The sequence below is a fragment of the Lipotes vexillifer genome, unplaced genomic scaffold (assembly GCF_000442215.2).
Source record: "Lipotes vexillifer unplaced genomic scaffold, Lipotes_vexillifer_v1.1 scaffold644, whole genome shotgun sequence".
Lineage (NCBI taxonomy): Eukaryota > Metazoa > Chordata > Mammalia > Artiodactyla > Lipotidae > Lipotes > Lipotes vexillifer.
The window spans coordinates 391,983-414,717 of NW_006783288.1; the positions used below are offsets into that span (position 1 = coordinate 391,983).

The window sequence follows — 22,735 nt, forward strand, 5'->3', positions numbered from 1 at the left end:
GCTTTACTATAGCATCGCACTTAACCTTTCATCATAGGTAGCATCACCATTCCCATTTTGTAGGTCAGAAACTGGAAGGCTGGGAGAGGCTGGGTGACTTAAATAAGGTCCCTGAATTCTTAACCTCAGGTGTAACCATCAAGCTGTAAGATGAGAGCATTCCTATTTCTCACTCTTAGCTTTTCTAACACTGGCAGAAGTAACCAGGTTGTCAGGTCCTACATGGGTCGGTCACCTCACACCCCAAACTGCAGCCAAAGAGCAACTGTGCCAAGCTGGTAGGAGCATGCTTCAATGCCAAAAGTGACTCTGAAACCTGCAGTGCAACTTTTCCCCCAACTTCGTTTCCTCTCATTTAAGGGTAACTTGAAATGGACTGCAGCCCCATTCACTTTCTTAAAAAACTAAAAATGAAATTTTAAAACACTTTTCAAAGGACTGAGGTCCTCATCTTTACTAAGAGTAACTCCTTGTGATCTAAGTAGTGTGAGAAAGAAAAGCTACTTCAGATGACTTGGTGTCTGTGAGTGCAGAATCAGTCTAGAATCCTTCTCAGCAAATGAATCTGCAAAATTAGAAAAATTCCACTTATTTAAAATAAAGTTACAGTAGAAGTTTAAAACCAATTTTTAAATTTAATTTGCAGAAGCATACCATGTTTGAAATTCTTACCCAAATACTAACTTAGATCTATCTTCCTTCGATATGGGTGCCTTCAAGGGTAATGAATATGCTTCTTAAATCTCCTCAGAGGATCTCATTCTCATTTATTAAGCAGAAACCACAGGAAAACTGGCATTAACATCCTCTTCCTGTTCTTCTGAAGCAAAAGCACCTCATTTGGGCTTTTCAGATTAAGAACACATTATGTACCAGTAAACCTTACAGTTGGACCCAGTTTCAAGCCGAAATATCATGAATTGTATAGCACCCCTTTATTCCTTCTAATTTCACTTTTCATTTCCATTTGGAGCTGTATAACACAGACAGCTGCCCTCCAGGCTTTTTTCTCCAAACAGCCCTTGACCTTTAGAGACACCCTTACCCTGAGACACCTGCAAGTATGAAATATAAAAGCCCCAAAGACATACAAAAGCAGCACTACTGGAAATAGCCTCAAATTTAATAGATGTGTGTGTGTGTGTGTGTGTGTGTGTGTGTGTGTATTCTTTTTTTTTTTTTTAAACTGAGGCCTTATTTCTTTAAACTAGGCAGAAATTTTCACAGGTTGAAGATTTCATTTTTACAGCTACAGGGATTTCCAAAATAAAAAGTGATTAATGTTTCTTGTCCTGAATTTTGTGTTTGAAAGGAAATAAAAATTTCACTGTCATTCATTCAATAAATATTAAGCTCTATGTACACGGAACTATCAGAATATAAAAGTGTCTCTTTGCTCTCAAGGACTTCAAAGTTTTCAGAGAACTAAGTTTCTTGCAACCTGAAATTCCAAAACATCAATAATCTTCACCACCACCCACCAGAGGTATCCTGGAAAAGGGACTTTGGTATTAAATAGAAATCAACATCATTAAGAATGCTACAATGAACATCTGGGTGCATGCATCCTTTTGAATTATGGTTTTCTCTGGATATATGCCTACGAGTAGGATTGCTGGGTCATATGGTAGCTCAATATTTATTTTAAGGAAACTCTTCATACTGTTCTCCATAGTGGCTGTACCAATTTACATTCCCACCAACAGTGTAGGAGGGTTCCCTTTTCTCCACACCCTCTCCAGCATTTGTTTGTAGAATTTTTGATGATAGCCATTCTGACCGGTCTGAGGTGATACCTCATTATAGTTTTGATTTGCACTTCTCTAATAATTAGTGCCGTTGAGCATCTTATGTGTTTCTTGGCTATCTGTACGTCTTCTTTGGAGAAATGTCTATTTAGGTCTTCTGCCCATTTTTGGATTGGGTTTTTCTGATATTGAGCTGCATGAGCTGTTTGTATATTTTGGAGATTAATTCCTTGTCAGTTGCTTCGTTTGCAAATATTTTCTCCCATTCTGAGGGTTGTCTTTTCCTTTTGTTTATGGTTTCCTTTACTGTGCAAAAGCTGTTAAGTTTAATTAGGTCCCATTTGTTTATTTTGGTTTTTATTTTCATTACTCTAGGCAGTGGACTGAAAAAGATCTTGCTGTGATTTATGTCAGAGAGTGTTCTGCCTATATTTTCCTCTAAGAGTTTTACAGTATCTATAAATATATCTATAAATACATAGTATTTATAGTAACCATAATTCAAAAGGATACATGCACCTCGATGTTCACTGCAGCACTATTTACAACAGCCAGGACACAGAAGCAACCTAAATGTCCACTGACAGAGGAACAGACCAAGAAGATGTGGTACATATATGCAATGGAATATTACTCAGCCACAAAAAGGAACGAAACAGTGCCATTTGCAGGGATGTGGATGGACCTAGAGACTGTCATACAGAGTGAAGTCAGAAAAACAAGTATCATATAATATCACTGATATGTGGAATCTAGAAAAACAGTATACATGGACCTATCTGCAAAGCAGAAACAAGAGTCACATATGTAGAAAACAAACTTACGGTTACCAAGGAGGGAGGGGGGGAGATGGGATGAATTGGGAGATTGGGATTGACATATACACACTACTATGTGTAAAATAGATAACTAACGAGAACCCAGTGTATAGCACAGGGAAGTCTACTCAATGCTCTGTGGTGACCTAAATGGGAAGGAAATCTAAAAAAGAGTGGATATATGTATAAGTATGACTGTTTCACTTTGCTGTACAGCAAGAAACTGACAACATTGTAAAGCAACTATCCTCCGATAAAAATTAATTTAAAAAAGAATGCTAGACAATGCTGGTATGTATATTTCTTTTTTTTTAACTAAATTTTTTTTAAATTGAAGTATAGTTGATACACAATATAAGTTACAGGTGTTAAATAGTGATTCACTTTAAAGGTTTTTAAAGGTTATACTCCATTTATAGTTATTATAAAATATTGGCTATATAATTTATATTGGTTATACAATTTTTAAAGGTTATACTCCATTTATAGTTATTATAAAATACTGGCTATAATCCCTGTGCTGTACAACATATCCTTATAGCTTATTTTATACATAATAGTTTGTACCTCTTAATTCCCTACCCGTATTATTGCTCCTCCCCCCTTCCCTCTCCCCACTGGTAACCACTAATTAGTTCTCTCTTTCAGTCGGTTTCTTTTTTGTTATATTCACTAGTTTGTTGTAATTTTTAGATTCCACATGTAAGTAGATATTTCTTGATCCCGTCTGGACATATGAAGGCCTTAATATATAACAACATAATGTTCAGGAATTTGTTATCCAAATTAAAATCCAGGAAATGTTTCAAATTTGCTCATTTAGACTTGAAAGAAATTAATTCTATCAGAATATTAAACAAATGTAGTATCACAAAAAATTAAATGGGCACCACCTCACCACCACCAACCCCATTTTGCATTTCAAAGGAAGGGACTACTGTGCCATTTTCTTCTCTCAAGGACCTTGGCAACCTGGAATGTACAAGCAGAGCCCTGCCTGACAACTGTGGTTTGGATGATATCTCACCTTCCTCCTTCTTACCCACCTAGTCTTGACTAAATTGGAGGGGGGGGGGGGTGAATAAATGCAGTGGAAGGTTAAAAAAAAAAAGTGCAGATGTGTTCAACAGCTGACAAAAGAGGTTAAGATTCTATATACACCCACAATACAATTTAGTCAATTTCTATTTAAAAACAAACTAGGACAATGAAGCCAATGTAGGAAAAAGAAAATGCTTAGGTGAAGTACTCCAAAGTGCATTTTTAGCTCATGTGACCTTCTACAGTGCTCCAAATGTGTGTGCGTAGATGTGTGGGCATGTGTGTACTTATAGAAAGAAAGTGTTGAGGGCACTATAAAAAAAAAATACATGAATAAATCATAGAATGTTTGTGCTACATGGAACTTCTGAAAGCTAGTCACAGCTTTGATTTTTAGGTAAGGAAGATAAGTACCAAGATTTGGACCAAGGTAAAACCTGCTAGTGACAGAACCTGGTCACACTATTCAAGGCTTCAACTCCCAGCACAATCTCCCCTTCAGTTATTCTAATTCCAATGCCTTTATTCTTAAATTTGCACTTCCACTGGAAACATGACTGTCCAATAATACCTGTAATACAGATTTCTAAATTTTAAGGCTCAAGTGAGCTTTGCCCTATTTATCCCAGGAAGACATGAGTCCAACCCAGCAGTTCTCTAAGTGTGGTCCAGGAACCCCTGAAGGTCCCTGAGACCTTTGCACAGATCCAGAAGGTCAAAACAATACCTTTTCCTCTCATTCTCTCATCAATGTACAGTAGAGGGCTTCCCTGGTGGCGCAGTGGTTGAGAGTCCACCTGCCAACGCAGGGGACACGGGTTCGTGCCCCAGTCCGGGAAAATCCCACATGCCGCGGAGCGGCTAGGCCCGTGAGCCATGGCCACTGAGCCTGCGTGTCCAGAGCCTGTGCTCCACAACGGGAGAGGCCACAACAGTGAGAGGACCACGTACCGCAAAAAAAAAAAAAAAAAAAAAAAAAAAAGTACACTAGAGCTTTCCAAAGGTTATATGATGTGTGACAGCTGCTTCTGCATTCAGCCTGGTGCAATATAAGAATACAGTTAACTCCTATTAAGCTAGACATTAAAGAGATGAAAAAATGTAAAATCATGCCACTTACCATTATTTTTGTTTTAGCAAAATATACATATCCATCATTTTTAAAATGTTATTTTTGTTAATGCTATTGGAGTTTTTTGAGCTAAATATGTTTTTAACTTTCTCATCTTAATTTATAATGCAAAAAATACTGATAAACATAACTTACTTAATAAACATAAGGTCTTTCGAGTCCTCAATAATTTAAGTGTAAAAAGGGGTCCTAAGAACAAAAAGTTTGAGAATTGCTAGTCTCACCCAGTGCTAACTAAATTCTCTTCCGTGGTGATTTTCTGTTGTTGCTGTTGGCTACGATGGGTCTTGACTGTGGCACTCGGGGTCTTCGTCAAAGCGCGCAGGATTCTCTCTAGTTGTAGCGTGCGGGTTTTCTCTCTCTAGCTGCAGCGAGTGGGGTCCAGAGCACGCGGGCTCTGTATTTTGTGGCATGCAGCCTCTCTAGTTGAGGCTCGCGAGCTCAGTAGTGTGGCGCGTGAGCTTAGTTGTCCCGAGGCATGTGGGATTTTAGTTCCCAGACCAGGGATCGAACCCGAGTCCCCTGCATTGGAAGGCAGATTCTTTACCACTGGACCACCAGGGAAATCCCATGGTGAATTTTTTAAGCACATACAGATAAACCTTAGAATGGTGTCCTATTCCTCTCCTTACCTTCAAAGGCATGTTTCTCCAGCCCTGGGACTGTGTAAAGTACTTCTTATGCCCAGTACTCACTTTAATCAGTTCAATTTTCTTTGATATAGAATTTCTATAAAACCATGATAGGGGAACCATGAATAAAACTCTATATTCTGGTTCTCAGAAAAGACACTTTATAAAGCATAATAAGTTATGTTTCATGTTGCATACTTACTTTGGTTTAGAGAATACTAACAGCATACAATATGCCAAGTAGTAGTTTTCCATTTGCTAGATTTCACCATAGTCAGGCACCAAATCACATTTCATTTCACTCTTGAAGTCCTGCTCCTTCCTTTCTAGGGCTGCTTTTGCCATACCAACCTACATCCTTTATTTCAGTTTTCCTTGCACCAGGTCATCCTACAAAATTGTCCCCAATCTGGTTTCTCTCAAGTTTTCTTCCTACTATGCTCATAGTCCAAAGGCAACACCCTACACCATACAGAAAGGGAAATGTTCCTTCCTGAGTTTCAAGGCCCTCTAGAAACCTAACCACCCTCTAATAGTCAAAGCTATTTCCTCAGTATGCTGGGAGTGCATCATGTTTAATCCCCCTCTTTTTCTCCAAGGAAAAGTCTCCCTCTACCTCTATAAAACCTCCCCAAAGTGCTACTCACATCTACCTAGTTTCACAAACCTTTCCCAACTATGCAGCAGCCCTCACCAAACCCCCTCTCCCACAATCAACTCATCACATTTCCTGACTACAGGCTGTCAACTAGACTTAACCTAAGGGTAGCGTCCATATCCTACTGCTCCTGAACTCCCAAAGACCTGGCACAGTGCTAGGCTCTATCAAGGCACCAAACACTAATAAACAGTTGAGATGCAGAGAATACTGAAAATCTGCTAAAATGCTTTGAAAAATACAAGGGGGATTATCTTTTGAAGTAATTAGTAACTGCATGTTAATATTTTTGCAAATTAAAATATATACATGACACAAAAAGATCATAACTGTTGAACACTATAAAATGAAAGAAATCTAATTCTTCCAACGCACACACCGGAAGTTAACAGCTTCATTAACAATTCGAACATTTTCAAAGCGAATACAAACATGTACAAGCACACGGTGAGGAAAGCAAATACTTTAGTAGATACACAGAGGTAGATCTTTCTGTAATGATCTTTGCAACTTGCTTTTTACAGTTAAATATCAGCACATAAGAGAATTCTTTCTTTATAGATGGCTATACAGCGGTCCCTTGGTATCCTCAGGGTAATGGTTCTAGGATCCCCACAGATACCAAAATTCCGAGGATTCCCAAGTCCCAAAGTCAGCCCTCCGTATCCGGTTCTGGTTCTGTATCTGCCGACTGTAAACATAGTATACAGTCCACAACTGTTTGAGTCTGTGGACGTGGAAACCCACTCCCTGCAGATACAGAGGAGCTGACCATAACTGAGATGGCCCAAATTAATATAAATGATTCCCTACTGATAAATATCCAAGGTTTTACTATTTCAAACAATGCTTGCAATAAATACCTTATACAAGAGAGCAAAAATATACATTTAAAGATAGAAACTGCTGGTTCATAGTCAATTCATATTTTTAATTATGCTAAGTTGCTGCCAAAAGCCCTCTAAAAAATCCTATCAACTTACAATCCCACCAAGACTTCGCCTGCATTTTTAAAAATGAAATGGAAATAATGCAGCAGTGCTGAGAGGAACTGGGAGAAGGAAAGGCATGTCAGGAACCAGCTATGGGTTGAGTCACCAACCGCTATCACTCTTTATAAGACATTAGGTAACACATTTACCACAAATTCCATGTTTATAAAATGAGGGTTTTGGTCAACACTGTGGATAAGGGCCCCTCCAGCTCTGACATTCTCTGATGTCCTTGAATTTGCTATATATAAGAAATGCATATTAAATCTGAAGACAAAACACTTATTCTCTTGGGCTGCCTGGAAATAAACAAACAAGTGTTGGGAAAGTCTAACTGCTGCACTGGGAAAGTAAATGCTCTGATAAAACCCCTGCTAGGAATTTAAAAATGGAAGTGAAATTGAGACTGGAGGAAATGGCCACCTTAGAAGGAAGATAAAAAACCATTTCAAAAATAACAAACAAACAAAAAAAGGATCATTTTAATCATCTGGTGGTTTTCCTAGTTAAGACAAGCCGCATCTCAGTAGAAGAAACGCAGCTAAATGGCTATCACAAGGGAGGACCAAAGCACCCTGATGGCTACTAATTAATAAAAAGTCACAAACATCCCTTTCAAGCTTACCATTTGAAAGAGTGGATGTTAACAGGAGATATGATTTGCTAAGCTAAATAAAAGCCTTCATTAACAAGAAGTGACAGGATCACAACCCTGCTGCTGATAAACTGCCAACATACCCCGGGCCTTCAAATGAAGGGCTGCCCATTTAACATATTGCAGCTTTAAAATGAGTTGCTTTAGAACAAACAGTTCTATGTCACGGCAGGCCTGCAACATACCAGATGGAGCTGCTGCTGTACCCTGGATTGTGTGTGTGTGTGTGTATGTGTGTATGTGTGTGAGTGTGAGTGTGTGTGTGTGTGTGTGTGTGTGTACAGGGGCCACACGTATACCTCAGGAATACCCAGCCCAATAACCCTTCTTAAGATTAGCCATCCTTGATCAGAGCATCCACCTTGGACCTCAACTTCTCTATCTGCTTCCAAAAAGACTCAGTGTTGAGCAGAAAGCAGCCGTTCTCCCAACAGCCAAAGGAGGTTTCACACTGCTGTTAGACCAGCCTGGCAGTCATCCCTGGAGCCTGCCTCCTTAATCCTGGCAAACACGGCCACTTCACGGCCAGTCTTGAAGCAGGGATTTTTTTTTTTTTTAATATAGCATGCTTTGAAGCTGTATAAAACAGGTCATAAATACATGTAAAAGGCATAATCTCAGTCTTGTCAAAGTGGTTACAGAAGCATCACACCAGATCTTTTCCTGTGTGGTCCATTGTTAAATTCACCAACTAGGAGACTGCAAATAGATATGGTAAAGTCTTAATTATTCACAGGGATGGATGAAGACAAACAGCACTGTTAATATTCTAAGATGACTTTTTGTATTATCTACTATCCAACACTTAAATAGTATTGTATAGTAATAATTAATGTCCATAAAAAACCTCAAACTGTTCAGTTTAAATGTTAAGAATTCTGAGTAACTACAATTGGTCAAATATGTATGTTATACATGGCAACTTCTCAGTAACCTGAGTACGAAGGCTGAGTATGCCTTAAAGAAAAACAACAACAAAAAACTTGCATGCAGTATTTACTTTTGGATGTGTAATTTTATAATTTTAAACTTTATTTTAAAAATATGGGGATCTACTATATTCAAGGAACAAAGCTGTAAAAGAGGATCACTGACATCAAGGAGCTTCCAACGTAGTTGAAAACAACATTTAATAAGTGTCCAAAAGGGCTTCCCTGGTGGCGCAGTGGTTGAGAGTCCGCCTGCCGATGCAGGGGACGCGGGTTCGTGCCCCGGCCCGGGAAGATCCCACATGCCGCGGAGCGGCTGGGCCCGTGAGCCACGGCCGCTGGGCCTGCGCATCCGGAGCCTGTGCTCCACAACGGGAGAGGCCACAACAGTGAGAGGCCCACGTATCACAAAAAAAATAAAATAAAAAAAAATAAAAAAAAAATAAGTGTCCAAAAAATGCAAACAGAGTCTACCTCTCTGAGGAAAACAATGAGTTAAGAATATACTCTAGTAAATGTAATGATCTAATAAGTAGATAGGATATCATTTTAAAATACCATGTCATAAATTCACAGTACTGTTTATAGTTCTGATGATGTTTGTGGGTTGAGGAAACAAGCCACATGGAGAATTTGCTTCCTCATTTTCTTTAACCTCTTTTTCTTCTTGTCTTTTTCTGATTACTTAGAGCAATTTCCCAGACTCTGCTACCAATCTCTTACAAACACACATAGCCCTTTAGAATTAAGGGACTGCCCAAAAGCCATTCAGGTCATTTTAAGAAAGAAGTATTTTTCAATAAATGTCTTCCAAGGTTTCTACAAAGAAAACTTCCTAAGCCTCTCCCATCCCAACGAATGTTTCAAAGACAATTCCAAAATAATACGGTATTTGATTTAGCTCAAATTTAAACGAATACTGGGAGGAACACAGTATTGTGAAGAAATGGGGTGGGTTGCCTCCACCTGGCAGAGGGATTCTATAAAAGGTTATTCATAAATTAACCAAACAATTCAATCAATGACAAACTATAATTTAGGGTGAGTAGGTAAAGTCCTTTAGACCAAATCAAAAAGGCTAACAGACATTTCTCCTTATAGTTTTTACAACCGCAATTTATGCACTAGAAAAGTACTATCAAAAAAATGTTGATAAATTATACTTCAAAATTGAGTAGAGCAGCGCATTTTCAATGCCACGAGTGAAGGATGTAGACTATGCAGATAACACTGCTGGACTTGGCGGTGGATGTATAGTTTTTAGTGTGAAAGCTGCTGAATTACCGGTATACTTGAGAACATTACAGTTTGTTTCTTGGCTGTTTAAAAAAAAGCCAGACCTTTGGTGGGATATAAACTAGATGGCAGGGATCAGATCCAGGATCCAAAGTTCACCATGAATTTATCAGGGAAAAAGACAGTTCAACTTCAGGACCCCTTTCTATTCTAATATTCTATTGCCTATAAAATTAAAAAACAAAACATCTGCCTTTGATGGAGTAAGGCAGGGAGAGGGTAGATGGGAGGGAAGATGAAGTTAACAAATGAACTTCTCTGACCACCCCACACTAAGTTAGGAGCCCCAAAGACTCTTGCCCTTCATAACACAAATCACCATTATAAATAATAACCTCTAGAGCTTTAACATGTGTCTCCCCCAATACGCTGAGTTTCATGTCCGCAAAGACTAGATCACACTCACCACTATGTCTCAGTATCTAAGACAGTGTGTGGTACACAGTATGAACAAAATGTTTACTAAGTAAATGAAACTAAGGAAACTGAGATGTTTTCACGTATAAGCTTGAAAAATAATTGTTTTTAAACCACTGCAGAGTAAAAGAGGTTGATAAACAATCCAAAAAAAGTGAATGGATAAGAAATCAAGACAACAAAATATCATTAAGGTCAGGAGGCCAGGCACAACACAAGCATAAAAATTTATCCTATAAATCTGTAGGTCTAGAGGAAAGTTTAAAGTTTTTTCTAGCAAAAAGGAATAGTGAACATTTTCAAACAGTCATTTAATAAACTGTCAGCAAATGTGCTTCATTTCTTTAGACAATAACAAACAGGAAATAATCATAGGGAATGGGGAAGAGAAAGAGGTTCCAGCCACAATGAAAAATTCTTTACAGATAAAGTTCCATAAAACTCCTTAGGGAAGCTCAATATAAAATACCCAAGACCTGACAACAAGTCCCCTGATCTCTTTATGTTTCTGAATTTCTTAGAGAACTGGGGAACTATAGAAACCTTTCACTCAAAATCTTTTGATAGTGGAGGCCAACTTTAAAAAAAAAGAAACTTACAGAAATTAAAAGGAAGTGCGGGCTATTTATTAAAGTCAAAGGTTAGGACTGCAGTGTCCTATACGATGAAATGATATAAAAAGCTATTCAGCTTTGAATTCTCAATACCTATCTTAACTTCTGCTTCATCTTGTGATGTCCTAAATCTGGCTAAACAGCATGGAGCACCCTTGGCAGGATTCCACCTGACTGCTATGCTATACTCCTTCGCTATGTGCATAGCCTGTTGGGCCAATTTTACACCAGAGACACTTGCTTGAAATATGTAGAGATGATTTTTATTTTTTTTTAGGTTTACAACAGCTTCACAGAGCACAAGGATAATATTTATAGGCTTGAAAGAGTAAAATATACACAAAGATAAGAAACCAAGGGACATGTTAACAAGAAGCGTCTCTATTCTACAATATCATGGATTGAAAGATGCACCACTAGCTTCCCAGCTGTGAGAAAAATAAACATCACTACATTAAGTGGACATATTTATGAGATTCAAAAACTATGTAAAAATTGCACATCTAAGACTTGAGGAAATATGGCATTAGTTAAACCAACATTTTTTGCTAAAATTTCCTTGTAGTGACTAAAATGTTAATAAGATCACCTATCATTCATGGTTTACCTACAGATGCAAATAAAACTTTCTCAATTGATAGTAAGTTCCAAGTACTGTATTATCTCAATTCCAAACTCTGAATTCAATTGAATTAAACAAATAACTTCCTGAATTTCTACTACAAACAAGTAACACACTAGGTGCAAGAGATAAAATAATAAACAAGACAGATGTCCCCTTTCTAGGGAAGAACAGAAAGATTATCTTGAATCTGTATTCTTCACCAGCCACACTCCCTCCAACAAATTTTTCTGACAATTAAGTTGGAGAAACAAGATAAATCAATAACAATCTTTACTGGGTAGATATTTTGTTGATTCAAGTTTGGACATCATACATCCTATGGAGCACCTGACCTGCAACTTTTTCTCAGAACAAAGATAGGTGCATTTCTAAAAGCCCAGCAGATTTGGAACATATTAGTCCCAGAAACGTAACAACTTTAAGGAATAGCGCTTACAGATTCTCTACTACAACGAGCTAGGGTTATCAGAATGTCACCTTCGCCAGGAATAGAGCACACAGTATCACAATCTTTTTTTCTTGATTTTAACAGAATTCTAAAATAAGTCTGAAGACAGTGTCTTCATTTCCTCACTTACAGATCTATACTTTATATAGTTCCAAAAAGTAATCCTGCAAGTGGAGACTGCCAGCTGGCAATAAGACACCAGCCTGTGATGGAATTCTTCCAGAAGTCACCTGGTCATAGACCTTAAAAAATGCAAGGTCAGGGGCTTCCCTGGTGGCGCAGTGGTTGAGAGTCCACCTGCCAATGCAGGGGACACGGGTTCGTGCCCCGGTCCGGGAAGATCCCACATGCCGCGGAGCGGCTGGGTCCGTGAGCCATGGCCGCTGAGCCTGCGCATCCAGAGCCTGTGCTCTGCAATGGAAGAGGCCACAACAGTGAGAGGCCTGCATACCGCAAAAAAAAAAAAAAAAAAAAAATGCAAGGTCTGAATCCTGGCCCTGGGGAAATAGGTGTGGGCATTCTGCTGGGAGTGCTACAGGTTACAACAGCCCCACCACTGAGGGGCCAAACAATAAGGCCTGGAGATGACACAGTCCTAGAGCTGCCTCTCGGATCTGTCTCTCTGTCCTCAGCCACCTGAAACTACAACCAACAGAACTACCAGAGGTAGAAAGAACATCATTCTGGAGACCAGGGTAATAGGGAGTGAACTAGGAGTCACAGACCTAAGTCCTTCACACCCACTCAGCAGGATGATTTTAACAAACCACCTGACCTCTGAGCCTCATTTCCCTCATCTGTAAACTCATTATCCCAGGGAACTGTGGTGAAGTCCTGGAAGAACAGAAAACACAATGCTCGTGTCTCCTGGTTCCATCACTGTGGGCAGTACACCACCTTCAATTACTGATTCCACCTGTTCTTCTGTCCTAACAGCCAGGGCTTTCAGCAACTAAAACCAGGCAGCTCCTTACTGTCCCATCAAATACAAAACTTCTTACTCTAATTGCATTCTTACGAGGCAATAATTTAGAAGTTACTTTTAGAAGTTGTACAAAAGGGGAAAAACCAACCCCTTCACTTTTCTTCTCTGGATCACAAACTATGTTGTTCACCAAGAAATCAAACTTTGCCCCCTACTGTCCACAAACAATACAGGTAGATTAGCCAAATCCTTTTTAAAAAGTCCAAGAATCAAGAGCCAGTTCCACCTGAGGGAATGAGCCTCTCCAGGAAAACAAGGAGATGAAGCAGCATATAGGCTGTCCAATCACCTTTCAGAAGTAATAAATGTAAATGCCATTAATGGAGAAAAGCAACAGGCAGACCTAAGAACATCAAGAACTGGCATGAGAAAGCTACAATCAGCAGCCTTAAGACCCCTGTTCCTAGCAGACGTGGTCTTAGGCATGAGCAAGAATCAAGGAGAAGGTATAGATCAGTGTTTTTAAAAGCATCCCAGATTCTAACCTGTCACTGGCTTACTACTGCTGGAACTATACTAACAGGGAAGGAGTCCAAGAAACTTTATCATCCTTATGACTTTTTCCTAAATGTTTTGAAAAATAAATGTTATACACAGAAGAAGCTCCTGGCACATCATGCTATCAAGAGAATAAAACTATGGGGGAAACACTGGAGGCTTCAAGTGGTTACACACACATGCCTGGGATCCGATCTTTGGACAAGAGCAGAATTAAGACGGTCGCAGTGGTGTCTCTCTCCAGCCACAACTTAAACTTGGCAGGTTCTGCATTGCATAAACATTCTTTACCTGTGACTGGACTCCTGGCAAACTAGGAAGTAATTATTCATACAACAAAAGAGAGACCCAAAAGGAATGACAATGACATGGGAGGGAGGGAGGAGGAAAGACACAAAAACTAAGCAAATATACACACAAAACAACTGAGACCAAGAAAACCACACTCCTGTCCCCAAAACAATATGCAGAATCCTGGCCATATCCTTAATGCCCAGACTATAGAGATATGTCCCTTTTCTCAAGTCCTCAAACTACTATTAAAGTTAGAGGGGGAGGCTTGTGATATCGTTTTCTGCCGCATCTCCTTAAGCAGGCAGACCAAGGAATGAGGACAAGGATGCTTTATAAATTTCTCTAAAGCTCTCTCAGTACCTAGCACTCAGTAATAATGTGTGATGAAACCATAAGTACTACACAAACTTCCTGGCTTCTGAACATGGTCCCAATACAAAAAACGTGAAGACATTTCTTAAGATCCTTTAAAAAAAAACTAGTAGAAAAAACTTTAGATGAATTTGGAAAAGGTCTAGTCTCCAAGGTAACTACCAGCCCACCAAAACCAAAGCCTTTCTAATAGCACAGTAGAAGCTCCATGACAATAATTCTCAACCTTTAGGAAGATAAAACACGATTCTTTTTTTAAAAAACAAATTCTCAATGCCCCACTCCACCCAACAATGAAGACACCCTGGAAGCCCCTCAACAAGACACTCCAGGGCATGTCAAAATAAGCAATATATTCATCTAAAAGAATCATATAATCATGGAAGATGCTTGGTACCAAGAGTTTTTTTTAAGTGCCTCTTAAAAATTAGTTCAGAATAGACCTACAGTATTTTTTAAACTATACACACAGTTAATTCAAAATTAGTTTTTTTCAAATTAAGCACACACTTTCACTCACTCCCAAATATTAAAAAAATGTGGCTGGGCTAGAAACTGCACCAATTTTTAAAACTGCCAGCATTAAGCTCCTATTATTCTGAAAGGTTTTGCTAAGATGTTCAATACAGGGACACATTCTAATTCCTTGTTATGACTGGCCCAGCTCAAGTGGCTGCCAGGAGAGCAGGGCTTTATAGGCATTGTTCCATCCTCAGAAGCTACATTAATGTTGGGCTGATAAAACAGATCTTCATATCTGTGTGCTGGGCTGAACAAAAAGTTAACTAGAAATGTAAGCTCTTAAAGTCACCAAAAGGAAAGCTCTACACTGACATTTTCTACCTACTTACCATTCATCTGTATTCATCTCACTAGACATTAACACACACCAAAGTTGCTCTCTGCTATTCAAATTGTGCTATTATGCTCAGGAGTAGATTAATAATACCCACCTTCCTTATTGTAAAATAAAATTACAACACTGGTCCAAACATGACATGTGGGGCCTCTTTCTACTTCTGCTGGCGTTATCAGCTTGCTCTACTGCACACGTGGGAGAAAGCTTTGCTAGGCTGCCCTGCTGTTTCTGGAGAGGGGGTTTAGAAAAGGCTGAAAACTGGAAAAAAAAATAAGGGGGAAAAGGAAAGAACACACATATAAACCTCACACCTGGTAACCTCTCATATCAGCTCTTTTCTACAGCATTCTGAGGGGAGAATGTCTTTTCTAAGCTGACACCATCAGCAATGAGGTTAGCAGGTGGGCCATGGGGCTCTCTGAAACAGCTCATAACATCCTATTAGTTTTCACAGCACCAAGCAACTTCTGTTGACCTCAAAGCATCTGAACAAATATAAGCAGGCAACAGGCAGGAAGAAATCTCTGCTCCCAATGAGGGCAAGTCTAAAATCCCAGGGAGAGGGGAAAAAAAGTAAGATACCCTGATGCAAGCACATCTTGTAAAGGAACGAGAAGCTGTCTTGCAGCCAGGCATTAAGGAAGAGGAGGTCCAAGACGAGACTTCTCTATGTAAAATAAAGAAGACTTCAAGATGTAAATTTATAAGGAACAATCTAACATAATTCAAACATTATTTGCAAACACAAAGAAAATCAAAAGAACTGAAGTCTTCAGAACTACTTGCCTTTCTCTAGATATTTTAATAAACATTTTAATTCCCATGGCTTTAGGAACTGCAGCATTAGAATCACAAACTCAAATACCCACAAAGGCCAAGCAACAATGTATTCTTAAGTGAAATAAACCATGCTCCATGTAAACAGTGCAGTGAATATGGGCTCAGTGTTGCTCCACCTTCACACATTTTCCAGAGGCACAAAATTTGGCTCTAGATCCTTACATGATATTTGCCAATGCCTAAATCAACAACTCACTACTTTTTTTAAAACACAGTTTAGGCCAAATAAAACAGCCCCAGAATATGCAGCCCCGTGGGCCACCATTTGGGACCCGTGGCAGAATCCACTTGTCAGTTGATAACCCATTTCTCCCTTTCGTCCTCTAACAGCGGCAACTGTCTTGATCACAGAAAATAATCTTCAGTGAATAAAATGTAACAAAATGCTTAAGAGCCAATGCAAAAGTGGAAGCTGAATAAGCAAAGAAAGGGACAAGTGCGTAGGTTATGCCTGACCCAGAATTGCCAGGCTAGAAGTAGAACTGGCACAGGGCTCCGAAGCACAGACAGGTGACTAAGGGACAGAGAGCTAGCAAGAGGCGTCACAGAGAGGAGAGGAAGGCTGTGGGTGGTTCAAGTTCTTTGCAGGGACAAGGGCAAAGGGTTTTCATCCGAAAACCTAAAGCACTGATGACCTGGTATTTGGGAAAAGTCCATGAGTCATTCACAGCCATAGGCCAAAAAGGACCCCAAGGGTTTAAACAAAATAAGCCAGCAACCAGTTAAGTAGCACCTAGGGGAGAGAAAGTGGTGTTGAGCAAACTCATACAGAAATAGGCCTTACCAGGGAAGAGGTCATAAAAACTTGCTCACTCTATAATAAACTTTGTATATTTAAAATGTTCTAGATAGTCCTGCAATAAAGATGGATGATCCTCGTGTCACCAAAGGTACCCCCAGTAGAGCAGCAGCAACAGTGAAATAGAAAAAGCTCACTTTTGAAAAGCAGCTCAGAGGAAATTCAAGATCAAGTACAAACAGTTCAAGGAGTATTTTCCCTTCCTTACCCAATTCGGTGAATTTATTTTCAAACACACTGTGACTTATTTGCTTTGAGACATACCTCTTATACTTCTGATATGCACAAATGATGCCTAAAGAATAAAAAAGTGTTAAACATCCTTTAAAAACTGAACAAGTGAGCAATTTCCAATAACTTACTTGATAGGGCATCCATCAATGACTTTTCACTTGGGGTGGTAAAAAAGATATTGAAACCAACAGGGGAAAAATGTTATTTCAGTGTAAATTTCATTTTTTTTGATGTATAGGAATAGATTCTTGATAAGAGATCAAACAAAATTCAAATCAAGAAGATATGGGCTGATTATTTTAATGTAAATGCTTCAATTTTAAAATTTGACTTCTCATTGAAAGAAGATGCAAAATTTAAATTAAGATATTTATATTCCTGGAATGTTAGCTGGCTAACTTCTCATAATTTCACATGTAATCTCTTAGCTTTATTTATATTTTCAAGAAAAAAATGCATTTTAAACTTCCCTTCCAAATTCCATTGATATATTTATATCTATTTCCATATTGAAATGTTCAAAGTCACAATTCTCCCAAAACCTCCCTATAGTCTGGGAATTTTCTTTCTCTGTGGCAGAAATACACATTGTATGATGGTATGTTATAAAGATGGTATGTTATAAAAACAATGGTTCATAATAACACATTGAAGGCCAAATATATAAAACTCATCTATGGGGAACACCTATTACCACTTTTCCAATTCAGGAAACACTGTCATTCCACTGCCAGAAATCTCATACTTCAATATGCTCATCTTCACCCCATCAATGAGGGGTGAGGTTTCACACTCAAAGAAAGGTTAAGAAACCAAGGACATAGGTAATTGAGCCAAAACCAGATGACGGAAACTTCAAAATACCAGCCTAGTATTTTCCACCTGGATCTGCTAAATTAAGAATTTCAACCAAAGTGACAAAATCTATTCAGGCAAGACAACTCAGTAGCTAAACTGGCAGCACTGTGTTCACAAGAAGACCTTACATGTATAATATTTGTTTACAAAATCAGAATGGATTTTAAAACAACCTATAAGCAGACAAGGAAGCTTAGAGACTGCCTTGGATGAAAGCGAAAGGCCCACACCACTAACACGACGGCACACAAGAACCAATCTGAATTTCTCCCTGCTCTCACCAATGTAAGACAACTCCAATTTTCAAAGTCCTATTTCCTAAATAGAACCTTATCTTAATAGTCTTTACTCCAGAGGGCAAGATGGTAGAAACTGTATGGAAATTTCTGGATATGTGACTTTCTTCTGGGAAAGAGGGCCCGCAGCTTTCTTAAGATGCTCAAAGAGACTCAAAACTCCTCAATCTTAACAAGAAATTTCAATTTTACAGTGACTCCATAATAAGGAAATACAGGAAAGTTAAGAACTCTGAAACAACTATTGCCCATATTCTCATAAGGAGATAAAATTAGTGAAAAGGAATACTGAGCTTGAAGTGAGTCTGACCACTGCTAACTAAATGCAAAACAAAATAAAATGAAAATCCATCCTGAAAGAACAGTTAATGGGTCTGATATTTGTGAAAATAGGGATTTTTGTGATATTCCATTAATATAGTCTTTAAAGCTGCTGAAATAATCTCCGGTAATGAATAGCCCACAACAACAAAAATTCTGGAGGAAAAGAAAAGCTGATCATACAGAATATAAATTTCCTTTTTATGAGACAGACTCCTTTTTTAAGTCAAGGAAAAAGGCCAGTATAAATCTATCACTATTAGATTAGACAAGGGAAAAATATACAGAAAACTCAACCTAGTAGTTCAAAACTTATCTGATGCTAAAACAAAACCTTCATGTTTTAAAAAAAATCTAACATTTTGCTATAACTGTCTCATGATAAATAAGTCTATTGAGAAAAATCATCCAGTTTTTTCAAATAAACAATTTCTAAAAGTGGGAAAGAGGGTCTTGCCTGTCAAACCTTCTTTGCTATTCATTTTAAGTCAGAAACTGACATAATAGAAATCAGTAATATAGACAAGTACTAGGAAAGTGCAAGTTTTTTTAAAAAAACAAAAAAACACAAAACACAATTACTTGCCATTAATAAGGCAACCTCCAATTGGTTTGGCTTTAACCCCACGCCACCTATTCCTATGACCTTCTCAGTTATTTTATTCCTTATTCCACTCCTTGCCAAAGCACCTCTCCTCCTCATAAACCCTGCTTACAAGGAAAACCCTTATCTTTCATCACACAAAACTACCAAGCAACATTCGAAAGGGAAACATACGGCTAAGAATATTAATGAAATTGATGCATTCAACACCAAACCCATAGCTCTGAGAAAATAAAACCTTTACCAAAAAACAGATATTTTTATGTAGACTAATCTTGGGAAACTTAGCATTGGTAATAGCGGGGATGATGGCTATGAAAATGCACCTAGCCCAGTGTTACAGAGGAGTAGCCTTTTGTTTTATACGATGGACTACAAGGCTATTGATATAGAAAGTCATCTCCCCGTTTAAAAAAAAAAGTTCTCCTTTGACCTTACTAAAATTAAAGTCATGATATACATCATGAATGCTAAAAGCCAAATCTGTTCATTTCCTGTTAGTTAAAATTTTCCTAAATACACCATAAACCCTCTGTAGACTTTTACTAGACACTAATTCCTATTTTTAATTCAGATTTCAAGTTACCAAACCTACCTTAAACCGTAAAAAAAAAAAAAAAAAGTGTATATTTTAACACACAAAAGCCTTAAAACAAATTATTGCCTTTCAAGCTTAAGCGCCTTCTGTTTCCACTTAGCACTTGAAATCGACAAGCGCTGCAAACCAACCCGTATCTAGAATCAAATAAATAGATGATAAATGTTCTTCCCAAATTAGAAACAAAACAATGGATTTGGCATTAGAGTATACAACACGTGGGTTCTGTGAGTAACAAGAACCAGTGAAGACTGCCACATCACTAAAATGAAATTGGCCAGGGCTTCCCTGGTGGCGCAGTGGTTGAGAGTCCGCCTGCCGATGCAGGGGACACGGGTTCGTGCCCCAGTCCGGGAGGATCCCACATGCCGCGGAGCGGCTGGGCCCGTGAGCCATGGCCGCTGAGCCTGCGTGTCTGGAGACTGTGCTCTGCGATGGGAGAGGCCACAACAGTGAGAGGCCCACGTAGAGCAAAAAAAATAAAAAATTAAAAAAAATTAAAAATGAAATTGGCCAAAGCTAGTAAACATTCTATGCATCTAATGTCCTCCAGAGTTAATTCAAGAGTTGGGTGTGGCATCACTAGTGCACAGACCCTTGGATTTCCAACAGTTCTATAATATAGTATTAGCATAAAGCAGCAATGCTGCCAGCTAAATATTAACAATCAAGAAAGCCTCTAACCAGGCAGGATAAGCTACATAATCTGTAGGTCGCAGTACAAAATCAAAGTACCGGCCCCCCTGTTCAAAAATCAAGATTTTCAATGGTGAGGCATTATGGTCATGTGCCCATTCAATGGCCCTGCCTCCAACCAAATACCCATGCTTAAAAAAAAGAAAGGAAAAACACAACATCATCAACACTTTAATGTGGTAGCTTACTATGATTATTGGCCCATTCAGCTGATTTTCCAAAGAATCAGAAACAGCTGGGGAGGACTGCTATGGGCAGGTTTTCCACAGGGTGGCACACCATCCAGGCCCCATACCATCTCACCTATAGAGCCCCTCCCAATGCCATCAAAAAAATTAACCTGACCAGGCTAAATACCGTGGATCTCCAACCTCCCTTACTTCCAAATAAACATTATCTGTGACAAAGGTGGCAACAAGAATGTAATAATGTGGTAGATTTTAAAAGATTTCAAACGAGAAGCAAAAGAACTGACCCTACCATGCAGACCAAGCCATCAAAAAGGCGAAGGTAAAGTCAGTCTTGATAAGATGCTATTTAGGAGTACCCAGCTCTTTGGGGACAAAGAACATGAAGAGTAATTTGCCACTGTGGTGCTCTTGCGCCATGCTGATGCCTGAAAAGCATCATAAATTAAAATATATATATTTTCTTCCAATCAAATTAAGAGGAAAAGGTTGATCCCAGCCTAGAAGCTGGGGTATTCTGGATGGCTCTGTTGTGTCCTTAAAGAGAACTTGGGACTTCCTTCTAGAAGAGAAGAGGAAAAAGAGATGTTTGAGAGGGCAAAGCAGTATTTTTTTTTTTTAATTAAAATAACTTCAACAGGAAAAGCACAGAAGGCTAGAATGGCTGAAAGTGGCAACAAGGATTCAGCCAGGAACACCTGTCCGTATACAAAGAACCAAAAGCTGGATTAAGAAATGAGGAAGTAGAAATGCCGCTTAGAGCATTGTTCTTCAGTAACCAGCTGGGAGCTGAGTCTTAACTAAAAGCGCTGAACCAGATAGAGAAGGACCTCGCTTCTCTGGTGAAGAAGCATTAACCAGAACCAACCAACCAAAACAACAAAACCAAAAAAGGAACTCTAACAACCAATACATTCTGAGCCTAGAAAAGGAAAATAAGGTTCAGTAGGAAATAACAGACAGGCCTGGCGGACACTGACCAGTTTTGGGTACCTGTTCTATTCTAGTAGCATATCCTAAAACTAAAATTCTCTTGAACCACGGGGAAAGAGGGCGTGCAGCTTAAACAGCTGACCTGATACGATTTCTAACAGCAAACAAGACACAGTGAAGGAAACACCTAAAGACAGGGATAAGGGGGTGGGGGGGCCTTAAAGGCCTAAGGCTGGGACTTTGAAGAGAAAACAAAAAACCTTACTCCCCCGAAAGGTGGCAGCACAAAGTTACCCGAAAGGGCATTAAGGGGCCAGTTTTGAGCACACAAACACAAGAACATTCTCTCAAGAAGGAAAAGAAAGTAGAGGAAGCATAGAAAATTGGATGTAATGTGTTTCTTCAAAATCTAATTTTCCCCACCGCACCCCAGCCATGATCTTCCAGAATTGTTTTCCTCTTCCCCCCTCTACTCTCTTCCCCATTTCCAAGAGAACTTTCTCTAAGTATGTACCCCACACACACCTGAACAGTGTTAAACCAACATTCCTACAAACGTATTATGAAGAACAGCTCAAAACCAAAGGCAGTAACTTTGCAGTTCCTCCATCAAGAGTCACCCATTTCTAGAACCAAAGGTCCAGATGAGAAAGTAGATCCAGGAAAGCTTTTCCACCCGCTCACCAAAATGGAGACTCCAGGTCAGCTTCCGCAAGAAAGAGCGGCCTTAGCACAAATGAAAAATTCAGACAACTCTGGGGGAAACGATTCTTGACAATGTTGTCTTCAAGGGCAACTGAACAGTATTTCAAACAGATTTTACTTAAAAAGAAGGGAAAATTACATCCCAACTGCTATTAGAGTTTTTAAATGGACTTAATTGCCATAAGTTTGGGGCTGAGCTACATTTTTATGAAGACAATTATGGGTAGGTCCACAAAAATATTAAGTTTTAAAAAGCTCTTTGTCCTTGCCGGACATATTTCGTGTGGCATTAAGCACCATCCTTTGGGGAAGGAATAAAGGAGAGTAGATACCCGGTAACAAACCCTCCTTTCCTCACATTTTCAGAAAACACAGACGATAGAGGAGATGAACATTTTATCGTAAAGATGATCTTTGAAAATGCCCACTATTTTAAATGACCATCTGGACAGCTACGGCTCCGTGCCTGTGGCTCACATCTAAAGGCGAGGTTCTGCGCTCCAGCCCTCTAGGATAACAAGTCAGCTTTTAAGGAAACGCCGTGGGAAGACTGTGTGCTGGTCACTGTCACGACCACTGGAGGAGCACCTGCTGGTGAACAGAGGCTGGTCCACCCGAGACTCCACCAGTCTCACCAGGGCGCGCACACA

The 22,735-nt window shown here is 39.1% G+C and overlaps 1 protein-coding gene across 3 annotated transcripts in view; it reads right to left on the bottom strand.

The window, feature by feature from the left end:
• ELAVL2 (ELAV like RNA binding protein 2) overlaps positions 1 to 22,735 on the bottom strand; it is a 133,160-nt gene that overhangs the window by 104,777 nt on the left and 5,648 nt on the right. The window lies entirely within an intron of this gene.